The sequence below is a fragment of the Somniosus microcephalus genome, chromosome 19 (assembly GCF_052327205.1).
Source record: "Somniosus microcephalus isolate GS21.2 chromosome 19, FLI_Smic_1.0, whole genome shotgun sequence".
Taxonomy (NCBI): Eukaryota; Metazoa; Chordata; class Chondrichthyes; order Squaliformes; family Somniosidae; genus Somniosus; species Somniosus microcephalus.
Genome location: NC_141005.1, coordinates 39,386,198 through 39,407,322, shown reverse-complemented (window position 1 = coordinate 39,407,322; position 21,125 = coordinate 39,386,198). Strand labels below are relative to the sequence as shown.

The window sequence follows — 21,125 nt, the reverse complement described above, 5'->3', positions numbered from 1 at the left end:
GGTGGGGCAGATGGTGATTGAAGGGGCGGGTGGGTGGGGTGTTTGGGTTGACGTGCGCTCCTTCCGTTGCTTGCGCTTGGCTTCCGCTTGCCCCCGGCGAAGAGACTCGAGGTGTTCGGCGCTTTCCCGGATGCTTCTCCTCCACTTTGTCCGATCTTGGGCCAGGGATTCCCAGGTGTCGGTGGGGATGTTGCACTTTTTCAAGGAGGCTTTGAGGGTATCCTTGAAGCGTTTCCTCTGCCCACCTGGGGCTCTCTTGCCGTGTCGGAGCGCCAAGTAGAGCGCTTGTTTTGGGAGTCTCGTATCGGGCATGCGGACGGTGTGGCCCATCCATCGGAGCTGATCGAGTGTGATCAAAGCTTCAATACTGGGGACGTTGGCCTGAGCGAGAACACGGACGTTGGTGCGCCTATCCTGCCGATGGATTTGCAGGACCTTGTGGAGGCAGCATTGGTGGTACCTCTCCAGTGTGTTGAGGTGCCTGGTGTACATGGTCCATGTCTCGGAGGCATACAGCAGAGCGGGTATCACTGCTGCTCTGTAGACCATCAGCTTAGTGCCGGGTTTGAGGTCCTGGTCTTCAAACATTCTCTTCCTCAGGCGACCGAAGGCTGCACTGGCACACTGAAGGCAGTGTTGGACTTCGTCATCGATGTCTGCCCTTGTTGACAGTAGGCTCCCAAGGTATGGAAAGTGGTCCACATTGTCCAAGGCCTTGTCATGGATTTTGATAATCGGGGGGCAGTACTGTGTGGCGGGGGCAGGTTGGTAGAGGACCTTTGTCTTAGATGTTTAGTGTAAGGCTTATGCTCTCGTACGCTTTGGTGAAGGTGCTGACGATGGTTTGGAGTTCGACCTCCGAGTGAGCTCAGACGCAAGCGTCGTCTGCATACTGTAATTCGACAACATTGCATCTGGGCTGGAGGCGACGGAGGTTGAACAGTTTCCTGTTTGTTCTGTAAATTAGCTCCACTCCAGCGGGGAGCTTATTGAGGGCGAGATGGAGCATTGCAGCAGGGAAGATCGAGAAGAGCGTTGGTGCGATGACGCAGCCTTGCTTGATCCCAGTCCATACTTGAATTGGGCCTGTGGTGGAACCGTTGGTCAGGATCACAGCTTGCATGTTGTCGTGAAGCAAGCGGAGGATGGTGACAAACGTTTGAGGGCAGCCGAATTTGAGGAGGACACTCCATAATCCCTCATGGTTGACAGTGTCGAAGGCCTTTGTGAGATCAAAGGCAGCCATGTAGAGCGGTTGGTGCTGTTCCCTGCATTTCTCTTGTAATTGACGCATGGTGAAGATCATGTCCATTGTCCCCCAATACACAATAAATGGATAGTGGAACAGAGGGACCTTGGAGTGCATGTCCACAGATCCCTGAAGGTAGCAGGATAGGTAGATAAGCTGGTTAAGGAGATATACGGATATTTTCTTTATTAGCCGAGGCACAGAATATAAGAGCAGGGAGGTTATGCTTGAACTATATAAAACACTAGGGAAGATCGAGAAGAGCTAGAGTACTGCATACAGTTCTGGTCACCACATTACAGGAAAGATGTGATTGCACCAGAGAGGGTACAGAGGAGATTTACAAGGATGTTGCCAGGACTGGAGAATTTTAGCTAGGAGGGAAGATTGGATAGGCTGAGGCTGTTTTCTTTGGAACAGAGGAGGTGGAGGGAAGATTTAAATGAGGTGTATAAAATTATGAGGGACCTAGATAGAGCGAATAGGAAGGACCCATTAACCTTAGTAGAAAGGCCAAAAACCAGGGGGGAATAGATTTAAAGTAATTGATAGAAGGATTAGAGGGGAGTTGAGGAGGACTTTTTTCACCCAGAGGGTGGTGGGGGGGGGGGGGGGGGGTCTGGAACTCACTGCCTGAAAGATAAAAGGAACCCATATCACATTTAAAAAGTTCTTGGATATGCACTTGAAGTGCTGTAACCTACAGGGCTACAGGCCAAAAGTTGGAAAGTGGGATCAGGCTGGATAGCTTTCGGCCGGCACAGACACGATGGGCCAAATGGCCTCCTTCTGTGCTGTAAATTTCTATGAGATCCCTTTGCTCATCTACCCCATTCAGTTTCTTATTTTCTAAGGTGCAGGTGATGTTTCTATTTTTCCTACCAAAGTGCATCACCTCACATTTATCTATGTTAAAGTTCATTTGCCACTTAACTTCCTACTCTGTTTTCTCATGTCTTCTTGTAATATGTTGCATTTTCCCCTCAGTGTTAGCTTGACTGCACCACCTCTCCCACCCCCACCCCAGTTTGGCATCATCTGCACATTTTGATATGGAGTTACTTGATCCCAAGTCCTTGGTAAAAATAGCCATTTCATTTTGATATTTTCTAGAACAGCTTGCAAATGGCAAGTTGGCTAGCGCCCAGTTTCTGAGTGAAGGTGAAAAGTTAGTTTTACATCGATATCAGTGGAAGAGGAACAAATTTCCATGAAGAATAGTTCCTAGAATAGCCTGTTCAACAAAGCAATACAGTCACCACCACTTAAAGGGGGAGAAATTGAGCCACGCCCCCTTTGGGGCGCTAACTTCGCCGGGGGGGCGGGGGGCTACTTTTAGTGCTCCGGAAAAATTAGCACCCCCCCCCCGCAGCCGAAATTGAGTGGTAGCGCCCCAAGAGGGAAGCGGGGCGCGATTGGAAGCGCCGCGGTATTGCAGGCCTTCTTCCCCTTCTTGGAGGGGCCTTGCGCAGCACGACCCAGGGCCCAGCCAGGCCCCCGGGGATCAGAGTGCCGGCAAAAGAGCCCGGCACCGAGAGAAGCGCCTGACTCATGGAGCGGAGGCGGCACTCCGCCAAGGGGGGGGGGGGGGAATCAGGAGGCCGGGGATGGGAGCGGAGGCGGCCAGCAACAAAAATGGCCGCCTGGCACCACGCCTTTAAATAGCGCCGCCCCGGCCGCAGGTAGGCCCCCCTGACTCTGTTGGACATAGCGTCCGGCGGTAAGTCAGGGGGCGCTACCGAAGATCGCGGCCGGGGCACTGCGATGACATCATCGCCGACAGCGCAGCGGGACGCTAGCGGTTAGCGCCGCCACTAACCTCCCGCTGAATATCACGGGAGGTGTTGGCGGTGCCGCGCCCGGGTGCTAGTTGCTTTGCGCCCCATTAACGCCCTCTTAAGGCGCTAATGGGAGGCGCAAAGCAACAAATTTCCCCCCCAAAATGTGTAAAAAGGGCAGTCACTTACACCGGCCAAAATGCGATAACCAATTGCATTAACGTCAATTTCAAAGTTGCCAGTTAAAGTGTCTTATGTGCTCCGTTTATTTTGAGCCAGAGCAGCTGTGCTTACTCATTCACACCTCGTTAAGGAGCACTGAATGCAGGAACAAACATAAATCTGTAAAAAAACATAAATCCGTAAAAAAAAGTAACCAATACCTCATTCATGTTCAATTATCTTTTGTATACTTAATTGCTTCTAATCCCCTCTAAATGTGGGGTTGCAGTTTGTACTAAGCACTGATTGCAGTTTGGTCAGTGTGGAGCTGGAAATAACTGGGGAAAAGGTCACACACATAGGCGGAACATTCTTGTTATGTAGTAATAGCGCTACCACATTATACCAGCCATCCCGTATAGCAGCAAAACCACATTCACATGAGCACACCCACTATAATTGGTGCAGGCTGTAATACTCCGAATCACAAATTGGCTATCGCGTTTCCTATATTACAAGTGACTACACTTGTGCTTAATGTAAAGTGCTTTGGGAGATCCAGAGATTGTGAAAGGCACTATATAAATGTAAATTCTCTCTTTTAGGCATCAGAATTGTTAAGAAACTACATTTTGTGCATGGAAGAACACTTGTTTTGATAAGGGACTGTGTTTTTGTAAAGTGGAGATAAACTTTAGCATGTGAAAAGTTTATTCTAAAAAGGTGAAGACAAAAAAAAAAATTGGGCCTGAATTTGCTGGAACAGCACATCGTTATTTGGTCTTTTCAGCTCCCCGTTCATATCGACTTATATTTACAGCATAATTTGCTGGAACATCGATCCATCTATGGCGTGGCGAGGTCGATGGCGAATCAAGGACCTCATGGATGGCGATCGACTTACCCCACAGACCAACTACATGGTGCTATAATAGCTGGGAACAGACGCCATAAGACAAACTGAGGTATAGCACTGGAAGGTAAGTGAGCTGGAACTTCTGAAATCAACTTTAATAAATTAATTAGTTATAAAAATCCTTTTAAAAAGCTGTAAGAAGTAATCTCAAGTGGCTGCATATGCCCGTTGTGAGTGCTTCACTGATGCTCCGAGTTTACATGCAGAATCAATCCTCAATTGGGCATTGCAGACAATTAGCAGATGTAGCGAGTGATAACCCTTCCTGTTGATAAAAGGTGATGGGTTCCTCAAATGGAGCCTTCAGCAGCATTTGGGTCCCATTTATAACCCTCTACACCTTGGGGAAGCCAGCAATCCTGTGGAAGTTGATGGATCTGGCTCTTGGCTGTGCAGAGGACACATTGGCCCCGATTTTCGGCTTGTGTGGGGAATGGTCGGATTTCCCCGAATGTGGGGTTTCTGACACACAAAAAAGTGTCAGTCAGCTCCACGCAATTTTCCCTCAAGTGGTCAATTAATTCCCAGCATGTGGGAAGCCTTGCTAATTGTCCAATTCGAGTCAGAAATCCCCACACTATGATGTCATCATTCGTGGTGCTTTCAAAGTGTCCAGCAAGCTTCTCCACCTCTGCAGGCTTCTCAACCACTCTTGCACAATGGCAGAGGAGCCTGCACCAGCTGCTGCCAGCGGCAGAGGCCGAGCTGCCTTCAAATTCGACGAGGCTTCACTGCAGGCATTATTGGATGGGGTTAGGGCCCACAGGGAGGTCTTCTTCCCTAGGTCAGGGAGGAAGAGGCCTCCCACTGAGACCAATGCTGCATGGATGCAGATGTCAGCAGATGCCAACTCGCTGGGAGTCACCAGAAGAACCTTGGCATTACATCTCTAACTCCTTCCTTTACTCCCCCACAGTACCATCCAGAGCCCCCGTCCTCACAGTGGAGGAAGAGGCTGTGCAGCCAGACTCCTCAGAGGAAGCTCCAACCTCTGAGGGCGCAGCGTCAGCAGAAGTAAGCGCACCCAGCACCAGCGCAGACACTCACACCTCGGGGGGACCTTCGGGACATGAGTAGTGTTGTCACCTGGTGTTTCACATCTCACAAGTGAGCCTCAGCAGATTCTGGAGACAGGGGCAGCAGTGGAGAGTCCTTGTCGGAGGGCGCAGGACTGTGCCAGCTCAGCTCAGCTGTGCTGCATGACGACCCTCTGCCTCTGTGTCCATCCGCAAGAGAAGAGGTGATGGATCTCCATGCACAGATGCAGGGGTCTCTGGCAGGTTTTGTCTCCAGGGTCGCTGCGAGTGTGGAGCGAATGGAGGAGTCCATAGCAACCATGAGCAGAGCCTTTGTGGAGTCATTGGTGCATGAACGCAGCACCATGGAAAGGTTGGTGGAAAGGTTGGCAACCTCCATGGAGGAGATAACTCGCCAGCATACGGAAAACATGGTGAGTGCTCAAAAGAGAATGACATCTCGAGGAGCGTTGGCCATCTGTTGAACAGAGAAACCAGATCTTCATGGAAGTCCTCGAGTAGGACTGCCAGTGCAGAAACGGGTCCCACTGGCCCCCTAAAGCGCAGCAAGGTGCTCTCAAGCCACTTTCAAGCGCTGGCCCCTTCTGGCTTGTGCAGGTAAGTGAGCAGCAGCCTGGTGCTCCTGGTAATCATCCTGCTGTTCCTGGTTCTGCTGCTGTCACCTCTGCTGTTGGAGATCCTCTAATGCCAGGAAGGGAAGGTGCCAAAGGCCTCCCATGCTTCTAGCAGATGCCTCGGTTGAGGAGGTCCTGAGTTAGGGTGGTGAGAGGGGCTTCCCAGGAGCTCACACTGAAGAAGTGTGTGAGGCTCCAACCTTCTGCAGCTGTTCCTAAGGCTTCAAATAGTTCCCCCAAGCCTTGATCAACAAGGTCCTGCAGCCTGCAAATGCTGCCTCTTTAAATATCTTCAGCCCTCAGCGACCTGCTGCTGCAAGCCAGCTGTTTTCACGCCAGCTCTCATCGGCGGGGTTCCCCGCAGGTGGGTTTCAGGTGGGGAAAGCCCCAAAGTCGCAACGGCACGGGAAAATCGTCCTTAACAAGGTGATCATTGGTGATTAGTGCTCCGACGAGCAGTCCCGCCAGCGGCGGGCGGGACTGAAGCAGGGCGCGTGGAAACGGCGGTCCGAAAGTCGGACAGGGCGGGGAATCAGGCGGGGGGGGGGGGGGGTCCCCGACCCGCTTTTTCTGCGATTTTCGGACCACGGCCGCATGAAAAGCTGCCCGACAGCTGCCCGAAAATCGGGGCCATTGTATTTAATAAAGTCGGATGCCACGCAGAAGATAGCATCTGTCACCTGTTGAATGCAGGTCCTGACAGCTCCTTGGCTGATTTTAAAGACTCCAGTGCCTAACTGCAAGGAATCAATGCCATAGAAATTTAGGGACGTGGTCACCTTCATTACCACTGACAAGGCCCTGCAGGAGGTGGATCTCAGATTTAGGTCTTCATGGAGCATCTCACATAGGTGGCCAATTGCTTCCTTGCTGAAGTGCAGTCTGCGCACGCAGAGCCCCTCTGACAGTGCCTTCAATGATATCCGTTCCCTGTACACCCTCTGTGGGGGGTTGTAGCTGAATTGGTACAGTCTCTGTCTACGGTGCCTTAAGCGATGCAGGTGCTCCCTCTGCTCCTCCTCTAGGTTGTCCATAATAATTAGAAATAGTGGAATGCCCAGTGGATAGGCCATTACAATGCTTTCAACTTCCTTACACATAGAAATAGGTAAGGGCCCTGAAAGTAATTGCCTTCAGACACTAACAGGATTCTGAATGGCTTAGCTGGCAAGAATAACCTGCTACAAATGAGAGATTTAGGGAAAAAAACTCTTACAACAATTTCCAGACTGCTGGGGTGAGGCTCCACAGCTTTAATGGTCCCTTTGTTATCCTCCCAGGCTCGAGTCACGTGTTGGCCATAAATCACATTATTACCAGGTCACCTATGCCTATACGTTTCAATCTAGCTGGCTGCGTTGTGAATAGGCGTAAATCCAGGAAATTGGCGATCACCATTGACTGCACTGGAGGGTTGAGCGGCGAGAGCAGACATCTGGCAGCATTGGCAAGGCTAACGGCAGAGCGGGGTAAATGTGCCAGTGAACTATGGTGCGACGCAACTCACGGCGTAACTCAATTACTCCATTATTTCCTGGAACTTTTACGTATTAACAATTGCACACACAGTTAATAAGTCATTATGATGATGCATGTTTGCAGCAATTTATGTTTATGAGTACGTAACTGAGAGTGAATGTTCCACATATTGTGTGAACTTACAGTTTCTTTACGCAAATTTCAAAGTTTATAGGAGTACATGTATTCCACATCAGTACTGTCCAAACTTCTTGTCTTAATATACCATGCTGTATGAGTATATGGAACCCCATATAAAACAATTCCAATATAAAACACCAAATTCAAGGAATCCTTCACAATATAAAACTTTTAATCATAAGAAAACGGATTTAAAAATGTAGAAGCATTTTACATCAATTCTACCAGCGGGCTCAGCAGGCCAATTAAGGGCCACCCGACAACAGGCGACGTCACAGACTGCAATTTCATCTGTCAAGAGTTCTTGACAGATGAAGTATCAGTGTTTCACAGCTGTTTGAAGCTGCCAAACACTGACAGTCTGAGTTCTAACATGAGTCCTTCTGCACAGACTCAGTTAGAGCTCTCAGCAGCACTCAAAGCTGAAGGCTGTCACTTTTCACAGATCGCAGCCATTCAGCTTTACGTGTCGGCTGAGTGATGCGCTCCCGACGCCTACAGGAAGAAAGGCTGTTGAGGTAAGTACAGGTAAGTAAAAGTTCTTTACACACTTTAGACACACCAAACACACTTACCTTTGCACTCATGCACCCATCACTCACCTGAACACCGACATCGCGACCCCTCCAACTCCTTCAACCCGACAGCCCGCCTGCTCTAACCTGGCGTTGTTTGGAGCCATCGGGAATCCCACACGACACCCCTCAAAATAGGGATTAGGCTAAAAACTGCCTGTTAACAGGCAGTTAATTGGCACTAATCCCTTCCCGCCTGGGGTCGGCGGGTCCCAGTGCGGGGCGGGTACCCGCCGCCTCTGAAACTTGCGTGGAGCGGGGTTTTGGGCGGGATGGTGTCGGGACCCCCGAATTCAGGATTTCCCCCCCCCCCCCCCACACCTGAAACCCCGCCTGACGGCTCCAGGAAAATCGACCCCATCCTCTCAGCATCTACCCTGTCAAGCCCCCTCAGAATCTTATGATCACCTCTCATTCTTCTAAACTCCAATGAGTATAAGCCCAACCTGCTCAACTTTTCCTCATAGGACAACCCCTTTATTCTGCCCTTGCAGCGCATTCCTATGCAGAGCTAGACAGGTAGCTAACAACTTGATATCTTCCCATAAAAATCACAAGGCTTGACTTTTCTTGTAAACTTTACTGAAAGATTCTTATTGTGAAACTGAAATACAATACAGAAATGGAAGCACACATTAGTATACAAGCACATAACTGATATGCATACACAAATTTAGGTACGCCTGAGCAACACAGTACATTTGGCATGTAACTTACCAAAACATGTGGAAACACAGCTTACTGTGAATATACATTTAGCAAACTGAAAGGCATTCTCTTTAAATTAGCCCTGTACATAGTGCATCAAAATACAGCTACAAGTTAACCAGCTAGACAGAGAGCGAGCACTTCACGGCTAGCTGTGTAAGTTTGCTTACAAAGGTTACAAACTAAACATTTTCTGCAAAATATAGTGTACACTAATCATCTATAACATTCTCAAGTACTTACAGACAAATAGTGTCCAAGGCTGGAGCGTGACAAGAATATAACTTCCCAGACCATGTGTGGCTGCAGGTCTGTGATATACAGTAGTTTACTTTACTGCAGTTGCTAGGTACCAAATATCCACTAGGTGGCGGCACACAATGGAAATCGACCCAAATTACTCAAACCCCTGAATTAACTGGAAAACTAAACAAATTCCTAAAGAAAGGCAGCACACCCTTCAACTCAGGATTCAATCTAGTGAACCTTCTCTGAACTGCCTCCAATGCAAGTATATCCCTCCTTAACTACCTTTAGACTTGACTATTCCAACGCACTACCGGCTGGCCTCCCACATTCTACACTGCGTAAACTTGAGATCATCCAAAACTCGGCTGCCCATGTCTTAACTTGCACCAAGTCCTGTTGACCCATCACCCCTGTGCTCACTGAACTACACTGGCTCCAGGTTAAGCAACGCCTTGATTTCAAAATTCTCATCTTTGTTTTAAAACCCTCCATGGCCTCGGCCCTCTCTACCTCTGTAATCTCCTTCAGCCCCACAACCCCCCTCCACTGCCCCGAGATAGCTGCGCTCCTCAAATTCTGCCCCCTTGAGCATCCCTGATTATAATCGCTCAACCATCAGTGGCCGTGCTTTCAGCTGCCTAGGCCCTAAGCTCTGGAACGCCCTCCCTAAACCTCCCCGCCTCTCTCTCCTCCTTTAAGAAGCTCCTTAAAACCTACCTCTTTGACCAAGCCCTAATTTCTTATGTGGCTTGGTGTCAATTTTTTGTCTTATAACACTCCTGTGAAGCACCTTGGGACGTTTTACTACGTTAAAGTGCCCCGTTACCACTTTTCTTTTTAAACAATGATTTCCAGCATTTTCCCGATGACTGATGTCAGGCTAACTGGCCTGTAGTTCTTGGTTTTCTCTCTCCCTCCTTTCTTGAATAGTGGAGTTACATTTGCTACCTTCCAAACCGCTGGGACCGTTCTAGAATCTAGGGAATTTTTGAAGTTCACAACCAATGCAGCCACCTCTTTTAGAACCCTAGGATGTAGGCCATCAGGTCCAGGGGATTTGTCGGCTTTTAGTCCCATTAGTTTCTCAAGTACTTTTTCTCTACTGATATTAATTACTTTAAAATTCCTCAATCTCATCAGCCCCTTGGTTTCCCACTATTTTTGGTATGCTTTGTGTCTCTTCTACAGTGAAGACAGATACAAAATATTTGTTTAAAGTCTCTGCCATTTCCTTATTCCTCATTATAATTTCTCCTATCTCAGCCTCTAAGGGACCAATGTTTACTTTTGCTGCTCTCTTCCTTTTTACATACTTGTAGAAGCTGTTACAATCTGTTTTTATATTTCCTGCTAGTTTACGCTCTTTCTATTTTCTCCCCTTTTAATCAAATTTTTGGTCATCCTTTGCTGGTTTCCCAATCCTCAGGCTTACTGCTATTCTTCGCAACATAAGAAGGGAGGCCTCAGGATAGAGTTTAGAGGTAGTAAACAAGAAGTATTTTAAAAGGAGAGGCAAGAGGGGTAGAACCTCAAAAGGGCCAGATTCAAATATGCAGAATGCAAAATCAACAGTCCAGATGATAACCAGTAAATATAACTGGCCAGTGACAACAACTTACAATGCACCCTCATCAATAATAGGCCAGTATGAGCTTTAAAAAAAAACCTAGAAACACTTGAGTGTAAGGAACAGCAAGTAATTGTTTTCATATTCAGTAGCTGAGCATTTCTTTTTAGTAACTGCATTTCTCACAAGCTTTATGGTCGACTTAATTTCTCATGACATCATCTACTTTATACAAGTGGAGCAAAGACACCAAGATCTATTTAGCAAACATTTTTTACGTAAGTACGGTGACATTTGGTGTGTATGATGCAACTTTATGGTTTTTGTCTCATTAGTCATCTTTGTAATAACAGCCCCATGAGTCATACAAGATCATATTCCAACAGACACAAGATCCAGGCAATCCTTATGGTACAATAATAATGAAATCTACTTAGAAAAGCATCTATTGTATGCACAGTCTGCCAGACAATGTCTTGAAATAATGTTCTAACAGTCTTCACGATTTAAGCAGATTCTCCACTTCCCTTAACACATGTTCCTTTAACACATTAGAACATGCATTTAAGTATTCTGCAAGTGCTCTCAGGTACTCACTATACATCCTGGTAGCCAGCTCACAAACATTATTGACAGAATAAGCACAAACAGCTGTCCACTTTTTAACTTGCTGTGTCCCGCAAGACCCGAGGGAAGGAGGGAGGTTGGGAAAAGATATTCCTACTTCTCATCTACGTGCTGCTCTCAGCAAATGGGGTCATTTTCCACATGTATACTAAGGAGTAAGCACACCCAGGTTTAGCTTAACTTCAGTTCCAGCTGCCTGTCTGACATTGATTTGTACAGAAGCCAGAAGTTTCTTCACTGGCAAGACCAAAGCCACACCGTTCAGCTCTAACCAGTAACTCCATACCTTCGCCCCTGATTCCATTCCATTTTCTGGCAGTCTGCTCAGATGGAAGCTAATGGTACACAGCCTCTGTATCCTGTTCAACCCTGAGCGGAGCAGAGCTTCAAATGCCATAACCAGCCCACAGTGAAGACTGCCTACTGCTACCTTTGAAATATTGCACACCTTCATCACTCCAGGTTTGATTTCAACAAATTCCATACAGTGGTCCCCAGCACCACCTGACACAAACTAACTTACCCAGCACTCCACGACCCACATCTTTCCCTGTACTAGGTCGAGCTCACCCACCACTTGTATTGCCAGTCCCAACTAACTCCCTTTCCCCTAGTGTATGGAATTTCAAATCTTGCTCTTTGTTTACAAGTCCCTCAGCTACCATGCACCCTGCAACCTTCAATGTGATGACATCCCAGCTGGCTACTTTCCAACTCTGGTCAACTATATCAGTCTTCCCCACCAGAAGTTCGGAGCCCTCAGCCATCATGTCCTTGTATTCTGGAATTCCTTTTCTAAACCCTTTCAACTTGCAACATTTTGCCCCATATTCAAAAGCTTTTAGTTACTTCCACTGTCTCGAATAAAGCGCTTTGGGATGTCCCGAGGTCCAGAAAGGAGCTATGTAAATGCAAGTTCTTTCTTCCTTTATGCCAGAAAAGGCTTTCCTCTTCCTTATTAACACTGCAGAAATCTCTCAGGAATATTTGAGCTGATCTGTAAGGTTACTTTTTTTTTTTTTAAAGCTATTTAATTTGGCAGATTACTTCCAAGAATGCAAATAAATTAGGAGCAGAGGAGATAAATGGAAATTAGTGAAAAGTAAATTTAGAACAGACTGTTATGCACCCCAGCCTTGGATATTAAGGCCAGAGTAACCCTACATTCATCCAAATCACGTAAATAACTCTCAGACTATCCCAATTACAAATCAATAAATAGCTGTATCAACCAAAATGAGTAGAGAGGCTGGACAGAACTTCACGTCCCCATCTCCTAAATGATTGAAGTAAACATTATGGCCATGTTTCCTTTTTGTAACAGAAGTAGTGAATGTATTTTTTTTTTTTTTTACATAGCCAAGCTTCAAAGCTTGTTCTATCATTTCCTGTAGCAGTCACTTACACCAGTTGTTACAACACCAGCACCATACAAGCATTTGACCGAGTGTGGCATCAAGGAGCCCTGGTAAAACTGAAGTCAATGGGAATCGGGGGGGGGGGGGGGGGGGGGGGAAGAAACGCTCCACTGGCTGGAGTCATACCTAGCACAAAGAAAGATGGTTGTGGTGGTTGAAGGTCAATCATCACAGCTACAGGACATCCTCAGGGCAGTGTCCTAGGCCCAACCATCTTCAGCTGCTTCATCAATTGCCTTCCCTCCAACATAAGGTCAGAAATGGGGATGTTCGCTGATGACTGCACAGTGTTCAGCGCCATTCACAACTCCTCAGATAATGAATCAGTCCATGCCCGCATGCAACAAGACCTGGACGACGTTCAGGCTTGGGCTGATAAGTGGCAGGTAACATTCGCGCCACAGAAGTGCCAGGCAATGACCATCTTCAACAAACGAGAGTCTAACCACCTCCACTTGACATTCAACGGTATTACAATTACCGAATCTCCCACCATCATCCTGGGGGTCACCATTGACCAGAAACTTAACTGGACCAGCCACATAAATACTGTGGCAACAAGAGCAGGTCAGAGGCTAGGTATTCTGCGGCGAGTGTTTCACTTCCTGACTCCCCAAAGCCTTTCCACCATCTACAAGGCACAAGTCAGGAGTGTGATGGAATAATCTCCACTTAGCTGGATGAGTGCAGCTCCAACAACACTCAAGAAGCTCGACACCATCCAGGACAAAGCAGCCTGCTTGATTGGCACCCCATCCACCACCTTAAACATTCACTCCCTCCACCACCAGCGTACCGTGGCTGCAGTGTGTACCATCTACAAGATGCACTGCAGCAACTCACCACGGCTTCTTCGGCAGCACTTCCCAAACCCGCGACCTCTTCCACCTACAAGGACAAGGGCAGCAGGTGCATGGGAACACCACCACCTCCAAGTTCCCCTCCAAGTCACACACCATCCTGACTGAGAAGTATATCACCAATCTTTCATAGTCGCTGGATCAAAATCCTGGAACTCTCTCTCTAATAGCACTGTGGGAGTACCTTCACTACATGGACTGCAGCGGTTCAAGACGGTGGCTCACCACCACCTTCTCAAGGGCAATTAGGGATGGGCAATAAATGCTGGCCTTGCCAGCGACGCCCAGATCCCATAAACAAATTTTAAAAAAAACAAATATTATGGCAGATACATCTACTTAAATATGGTTTTCTTTCTGTTTCAGATGCAAACCATCAGTAGGCTCAAGTTTCATAATATGTCCCCAAAAGGTTAATAACCGAGATGCAATCACTGCAAATTTTTACACTGATACAGTGAATTAACATGATTTAAAAACATCAGTTAATACCAAAGCTTTGCAAGCTTCATATGTTGAGCAAGCACGGTCCTACACAGCTTGTCTGAGCATACTGACACTCATTAGAAATCGGCTGAACAAAATATCAGACATTACACCACTGATGAAAACAGCTTTATAAAAGCCTAGAACTTCGGATTTGAACTCCAATTGTTCACTCTTCACACCTTTTTTTGCAACTATTTGTCTTCCGTGTCAGCAGTTGGTAGCACACTCGCCTCTGAGCCAGAAGGTTGTGGATTCAAGTTCCACTCCAGAGACTTGAGCACATAATCTAAGTTGACACTTCAGTGCAGTGCTGAGGGAGTGCTGAACTGTCGGAGGTGCCGTCTTCCAGAGATGTTAAACCGAGGCCCCGTCTGCCCTCGCAGGTGGCTGTAAAAGATCCCGAGAGCAAGGGAGTTATCCCCAGTGTCCTGGCCAATATTTATCCCTCAAATCAATATCACAAAAACAGATTATCTGGTCATTATCACATTGCTGTGTGTGTGCAAATTGGCTGCCGCATTTCCTACATTACAACAGTGACTACACTTCAAATGGTACCTCACTGGCTGTAAAGTGCTTTGGGACGTCCTGAGGTCGTGAAAGGTGCTATATAAATGCAAATCTTTTTCTTTTTTCAATACTTTTTACTAACATCATAAAGTACCATCCTCACAAGTCTTTTCATATGTTCATAATAAATTCTAAATCTTATGCTTATCAGAAATGTTTCAAGGCCGGGACAGTATTTTAGCACTCAGCTGTGCCCTGTGCCAAAACAATCCGTGCTAAGGGAAAATCATAAGAACATAAGATGTAGGAGCAGGAGTAGGTCATTCGGCCCCTCGAGCCTGCTCCGCCATTCAATAAGATCATGGCTGATCTGATCTTGGCCTCAACTCCACTTCCCTGCCCGCTCCCATAACCCTTGACTCCCTTATCGTTCAAAAATCTGTCTATCTCCACCTTAAATATATTCAATGACCCCGCCTCCACAGCTCTCTGGGGAAGAGAATTCCAAAGATTCATAACCCTCAGAAGAAATTCCTCCCCATTTCCGATTTAAGTGGGTGCCCCCTTATTCTGAAATGATGCCCCTAGTTCTAGATTCCCCCACTAGGGGAAACATCCTCTCTGCATCTACCGTCAAACCCTTCAGAATCTTATATGTTTCAATGAGATCCCCTCTCATTCTTCTCCGGATTAATGAGGTGTATGCTTATTCATGCTGGGACAGAACCCAAAGAAACACAGATTCAGTTCCACCACAGCTTTAGCATCTACCTGTGCAGGTGGACACGGAAGATCTCATGGTGCTATTGGACGAAGAGCAATGTCCTAGTTAACATTTATCCTTCAACTAAAACCATCACCAAACCAGATGAACTGGTCATTTACCGCACTGCTGTTTATGGGACTTTGCTGATGCAAGCTGGTTGTCACGTTTGCCAGCATAACAATATGGATAATACTTCAAAATTAATTTACTAGCTGTGAAGCTTTTTGGGGTGTATGGAGGATGTGAAAGATGCTGTGCAAGTACGTTCTTTCTTTTATACGCTGCCTATTAACAAACCTGCAGTAATGAATATATGTACAGAGCCTTGGTGAGACCACATCTTGAGTATTGTGTGCAGTTTTGGTCACCTTATCTGAGGAAGGATGTTCTTGCCATGGAAGGAGTGCAGCGAAGATTCACCAGGCTGATACCTGGGATGGCAGGAATGACGTATGAGGAGAGATTGGGTCGATTGGGCTTGTACTCGCTGGAGTTTAGAAGAATGAGAGGGGATCTCATCGAAACTTATAAAATTCTAACAGGACTAGACAGACTAGATGCTGGAAGGATGTTCCCGATGGTCGGGGAGTCCAGAACCAGGGGTCACAGTCTAAGGATAAGGGGTAAGCCATTTAGGACAGAGATGAGGAGGAATTTCTTCACCTAGAGAGTGGTGAACCTGTGGAATTCTCTACCAAAGAAGGCAGCAGAGGCCAATTCATTAAATATATTCAAGAAGGAGTTGGATATATTTCTTAAGGCTAAAGGGATCAAGGGATATGGGGAGAAAGCAGGAACAGGATACTGAATTTGGATGATCAGCCATGATCTCATTGAATGGCGGAGCAGGCTTGAGGGGCCGAATGGCCTACTCCTGCTCCTATCTTCTATGTTTCTATTTACAATCCAGTAGGCCCTCTGCAGTTGGATGTGGAGCACGTTCCAATTTTCTATTGGCCCTTGCAATGCAGACTAATCCACTAGTATGGACTACCATTTCCTTATCCTTATTTCTCAATTCACACTATGGCAGCCTCAATTCACCTAGTGATAGTGGCTACACTTTTTTTTTTTAAAGTAATTAATTATATGGAAAAATCTTTGGGATGTCTTTGAAAAATGTAAAATAATTCTTTTCTTTAAAAATCCACAAATGTAAGCATAATGTATGGTTTGAAATAACATGAAGGCTTAATGTAATTTTACATAGGATTCCATATACGGCCCAGAAACAGGCCATTCGGCCCAACCAGTCCCTGCCGGCGTTTATACTCCACTCGAGCCTCCTCCGTCTTTCCTCATCTAAATCTATCAGCAGAACCCTCTATTCCCTTTTCCCTCATGTGCTTGTCTAGCCTCCACTTAAATGCATCTATACTATTCACTTCAACCACTCCCTGTGGTAGCGAGTTCCACATTCTCACCACTCTTTGGGTAAAGAAGTTTCTTCTGAATTCCCTATTGGATTTCTTGGTGACTATCTTATGTTGATGACCTCTAGTTATGCTCTTCCCCACAAGTGGAAACATTCTCTCTCTATCCACTCTATCAACATTTTTCATAATTTTATAGACCTCTATTAAGTCACCTTCTCTTTTCCAAGAGAGTAAAGAGACCCAGCCTGTTCATCCTTTCCCGATATGTATACCCTCGCATTTCTGGTATCATCCTTGTAAATCTTCTCTGCACCCTCTCCAGTGCCTCTATATCCTTTTTATAATATGGCAACCAGAACTGTACGCAGTACTCCAAGTGTGGTCTAACCAAGGTTCGATACAGGTTTAGCAAAATTTCCACTTTTCAATTCTGTACCTCTAGAAATAAACCCTAGTGCTTGGTTTGCTTTTTTTATGGCCTTGCTAACCTGTGTTTCAGCTTTTAGTGATTTGTGTATTTATACTCCTAGATCCCTTTGTTCCTCTACCCCACCTAGTCTCGCATCCTCTAAGTAATAAGTCTTCCTACCAAAATGTAATACCTCACATTTATCTGTGTTGAACTTCATTTGCCAATTATATGCCCATTCTACAAGTTTATTAATATCCTCCTGTAATTTGTTGCAGTCCTCCTCAGTATTGACTATCCCACCCCCAATTTGGTATCATCCACAAATTTAGAAATTGTGTTTTTGATTCCAAAGTCTAAATCGTTAATATAAATTGTGAACAACAGTGGTCCCAGCACTGGTCCTTGTGGAACACCACTACCCACCTTCTGCCACTGTGAATAGCTACCCTTTACCCCTACTCTCTGCTTTCTGTCCTGAAGCCAGCCAGCAATCCATTCTGCTACTTGTCCCCTGACTCCACATTCTCTGACCTTGTTCATCAGTCTATTATGGGGAACCTTATCGAAGGCCTTTTCAAAATCCAGATAAATTACACCTACTGCATTACCATGGTCTACTCTCTCTGTTACCTCTTCAAAAAATTCAATAAGGCTGGTCATGCAAGACTTACCCTTTTGAAATCCATGCTGACTATTCATCATATTATTTTTGGTTTCTAGATGTTCTATTTTCTCCTTTAGTAGGGATTCCATTATTTTAAGTAACAACATGGTGGTTCCCAACTAAAATGCAGTCTGACCATAAAAGTATAATCATCAGTGGAAAAAAAACAAGGTTTAGGTGGCCAATTTTCTAGTATCAGTCAAAAGTTAGTTGTTCTGTAAAGCAGCACTTTGCTCCAAACATTTTTGAAGCCAAGATTTTAAAATAAAAAGTTGGTGCCAAGGTACACACTGAATCTCATTAGGTAACTCGAAGTCACAAGGGGCCTGCAATAACTGGATAAAAATCAGCACGCATCAGCAAATATTTAGGCACATTCGCTGTCAAAACAACAAGTAAATTGGGGCCATCAAATTTCAGCACACAGCCAAACAAGTTGTGTCTGATGCCTACATTAGCCCTGAAGAAACAGTTTTCCAATACCACTTTGTTTAAATGTTTCTTTCCTTCTATATAATTTAATTTGCCCTCATGATTGAAGTCTCCTCTCATGTAAAGTCTCCTCTCATGTCAATTCCTTATCGAATAAGGAGGCTCTGAACTCCCCCCCACCTCCTCCCCCCAGCCAATGCCACCTTGGGGCTGGCCAAATAGGAGATGTGCAGGAATGGCTTTGGGTGACTAGCCCTTCAATTTTTACACAACATGGGGACGATGACCAGCGTCCAATTGACAGAGTCGAGATCAAGAGCACACTCTGTGGGGGAAAGAAATGACAGACCAGACCCCATGTTCCATCATTCCATAACACAGTACATCAGAGCTTCAATGTGCTACTTCAACTGTTTTTAATTTCAATTTTTTCTATTACTCTGGTTCTCCATTTCTGTTTCGTCATTAGCTGTTTTGCTATTTCCATGAGTTTATGTAACAACGCTCCTGCCTCTATTTACTTTACAGTGGAATCTGAAAGCACTACATTTATAAAAAGTTTTGAAACTTTCCCTCCTGAGCCAAATCACAAGCTAAGAATCAAACCACAATCCAAAATCAACAAAAAAATACAGCTGACAAAAATACACCTACTAAATTGACAGAAAAAGGAAGTGGTCCTGTTCCTAGTTAAAGTATACAGCAGTCAGCATTCTGGTTTTGAAGGTTACTTCCATTTCCCAACATTGAAGCAGAAACACTTATAACAAACAACTTAATCCAAAAGCAACCGAGCCCAAGATGAAGTGGAGGCAGAAAAAATTGTAGGCAAGCCCATTCAAAAAGAACTGAACCAAGAGGGCTTAAATAAAACCTGGGGTAAGGAGTGGACACACAAGAGAAAAGACCGAGATATCAAGCCTTCAATCTCAGAGAGAAATCTTGTTTGGTTTGAGAAAGGTTAATGGCACAAATTTTTAAGTAAAACACCCCAATGGCTCAATTGTGCAAAGCCAACATATCGCTTTGCCACACAGACCAGAAGGCCCCAGGTTCTGTTTTGAGTGTACTGATTTAGCTGATGTTAGTTAGGGTGACAACTGGGGTTCTAAAATTGGCCTCAGCGTCCCTGGGACTAGGGAATTTCAGCTAATGCCCCGCTTCTGATCTCTATTCAGTGACTCTTGCATGTGTAGATGTTAGGAGAGGGCAGGATCTAGCTCATCTGTAAAGTCCCACCTTCATTTCTTTCAATATTCACTATCTAGGCTGCCAAGAAGAATGGCCACCTGGTAAGGTACAACAATTGTCACCTATGGAAACGTAACCTAACGAATGTCCTGCGGGAAAGGAGAGAAAACAGAAAAGGGTAATCAGACAATTACTAAGTGAAACCCATAGTGAAGATATTCAGCTGGGTACCTCGAACCCTCATCAAATCAAGCAAGGTTTCTGCTTTGGACTTTTCAGTTCTTTCGATTATCTATTTTTGTCAAATGTACACATAATTTTCACTACAAAAATACTGCAGTTTTCACACAATGGGCAATCATCCCTCACCTGTATTTGAAACTTCTTATATATGCATACACTTGGTTTCAGGTCCAGTTTCTTTCTTACTGAACAATGCACATTGTAAACAAACTGATCATATTTTTGTAATAATGTTTGCTGGCACACACTGTGCATGTTATTCTTGTTCAACATTTACAGTTTTCTTTTTAAATGTATAATTTATGTATATATACATCGACCCAGTTGGTTCAAAGGGGCTCAGTCTTGTGATATACACACACATCAGTTATATATACTGAGTTATTAATATCAATGGCAGTATCGTTCAAGATAACTGCACAATCGTTCAAGATAACTGCACAATCAACAAGGTCACCCTGGATAACCAATGAGGAGACCAGCAGGGTGGGTTGTTGGGCGAGGCAGGGTATCGGATTCGTTGCGATCATGAATGGTAGTGCTCCTGTAGGTAGCCTTTCTAGAAGTCAGTATCAGAGTCATCTCTCTTTCTTGCCTACGCCTTATATTACGTTTGTCTTATTTTATTGAGACACCCAGGTGAAGGCCCAAGTCTGATAATACAGGGCACCATCAAGCATGGAAAAAGTACAAGAGAAGTAATTACGAAGTGCTGATAAAGTAATGCCAAACTTAGGCTTTAAAATCCTAAAGGTTGTAAAAGGAGGGGGAAAAAAAGCTAGGCTCAAAACAGAATCAGGAATTAGGACGGGTCTGGTCTTATTTTCCAAATGATAGATGGTGGGTATTGGCTGCAAATGGCATTTTCGTTTATTTGGATATTTAAAATAGTTTGCATTAACCACAAATTACCTTTTGTCACACAGCCCACATTTTAACAAATTTGTATCAGTCTAATACTAAACACCCCCACTTACCTGATGTAGCCATTAAAGTGTACAATTTCTCTTATCCACAAGTCAAATATGTTTGGCCTTAGCTGTTACATAGCCTTTTGCTGTCATACACTTTTGCTTTCATTGCCTAATCCTAATACTGATTTGCTTCAGTGAGCTGTGAGACAAAAGGTCATCTTAACCTCTTCCTCACATAGAAACTTCACATCTTTTGAGTACGAGCAAGTGTAATTTTTCATCAGCCTAGCATTGAACCACTTAACATGCAGAGATGTTCAGCAATTTTTATTCCAGGGATACTAAATTTATTCCACTCACTACTGGTACCAAACCTTTCCTTACAGAATGTTTCTTCCTCCTTCTCGAAACTGATTTTAGAAATTCTATGAAACAAAGTATTGGATTGCCTTACAACGTAAAATATACAGGCACTACAACATTCATTAGTAAAATAAGTCACAGTAACAGCCTGTAGAGTCATGCAGCACAATATGTGACTTTGTCACTGTCCATCATCGCACACCCACTAGTGAACAAAAAATATCCGTACTTTGCAGAACCTCAACTGATGTTAGTTGAGTTTGTCTGTGTGGAGTTTGCACATTCTCCCCGTGTTTGCGTGGGTTTCCTCCGGGTGCTCCAGTTTCCTCCCACAGTCCAAAGATGT

At 45.2% G+C, this 21,125-nt stretch overlaps 1 protein-coding gene across 5 annotated transcripts in view; it reads right to left on the bottom strand.

Moving 5' to 3' along the window:
* mlxip (MLX interacting protein) overlaps nt 1–21,125 on the bottom strand; it is a 122,067-nt gene that overhangs the window by 98,454 nt on the left and 2,488 nt on the right. The window contains exon 1 of one of the 5 annotated variants that reach the window (XM_085961643.1): nt 11,112–12,625. The exons of the other annotated variants lie outside the window; for them this stretch is intronic. The gene's annotated coding sequence lies outside the window, so the exon portion shown is untranslated. Of the gene's footprint in view, nt 1–11,111; nt 12,626–21,125 lie in introns of those variants that run through there. 5 annotated transcript variants of the gene reach the window in all.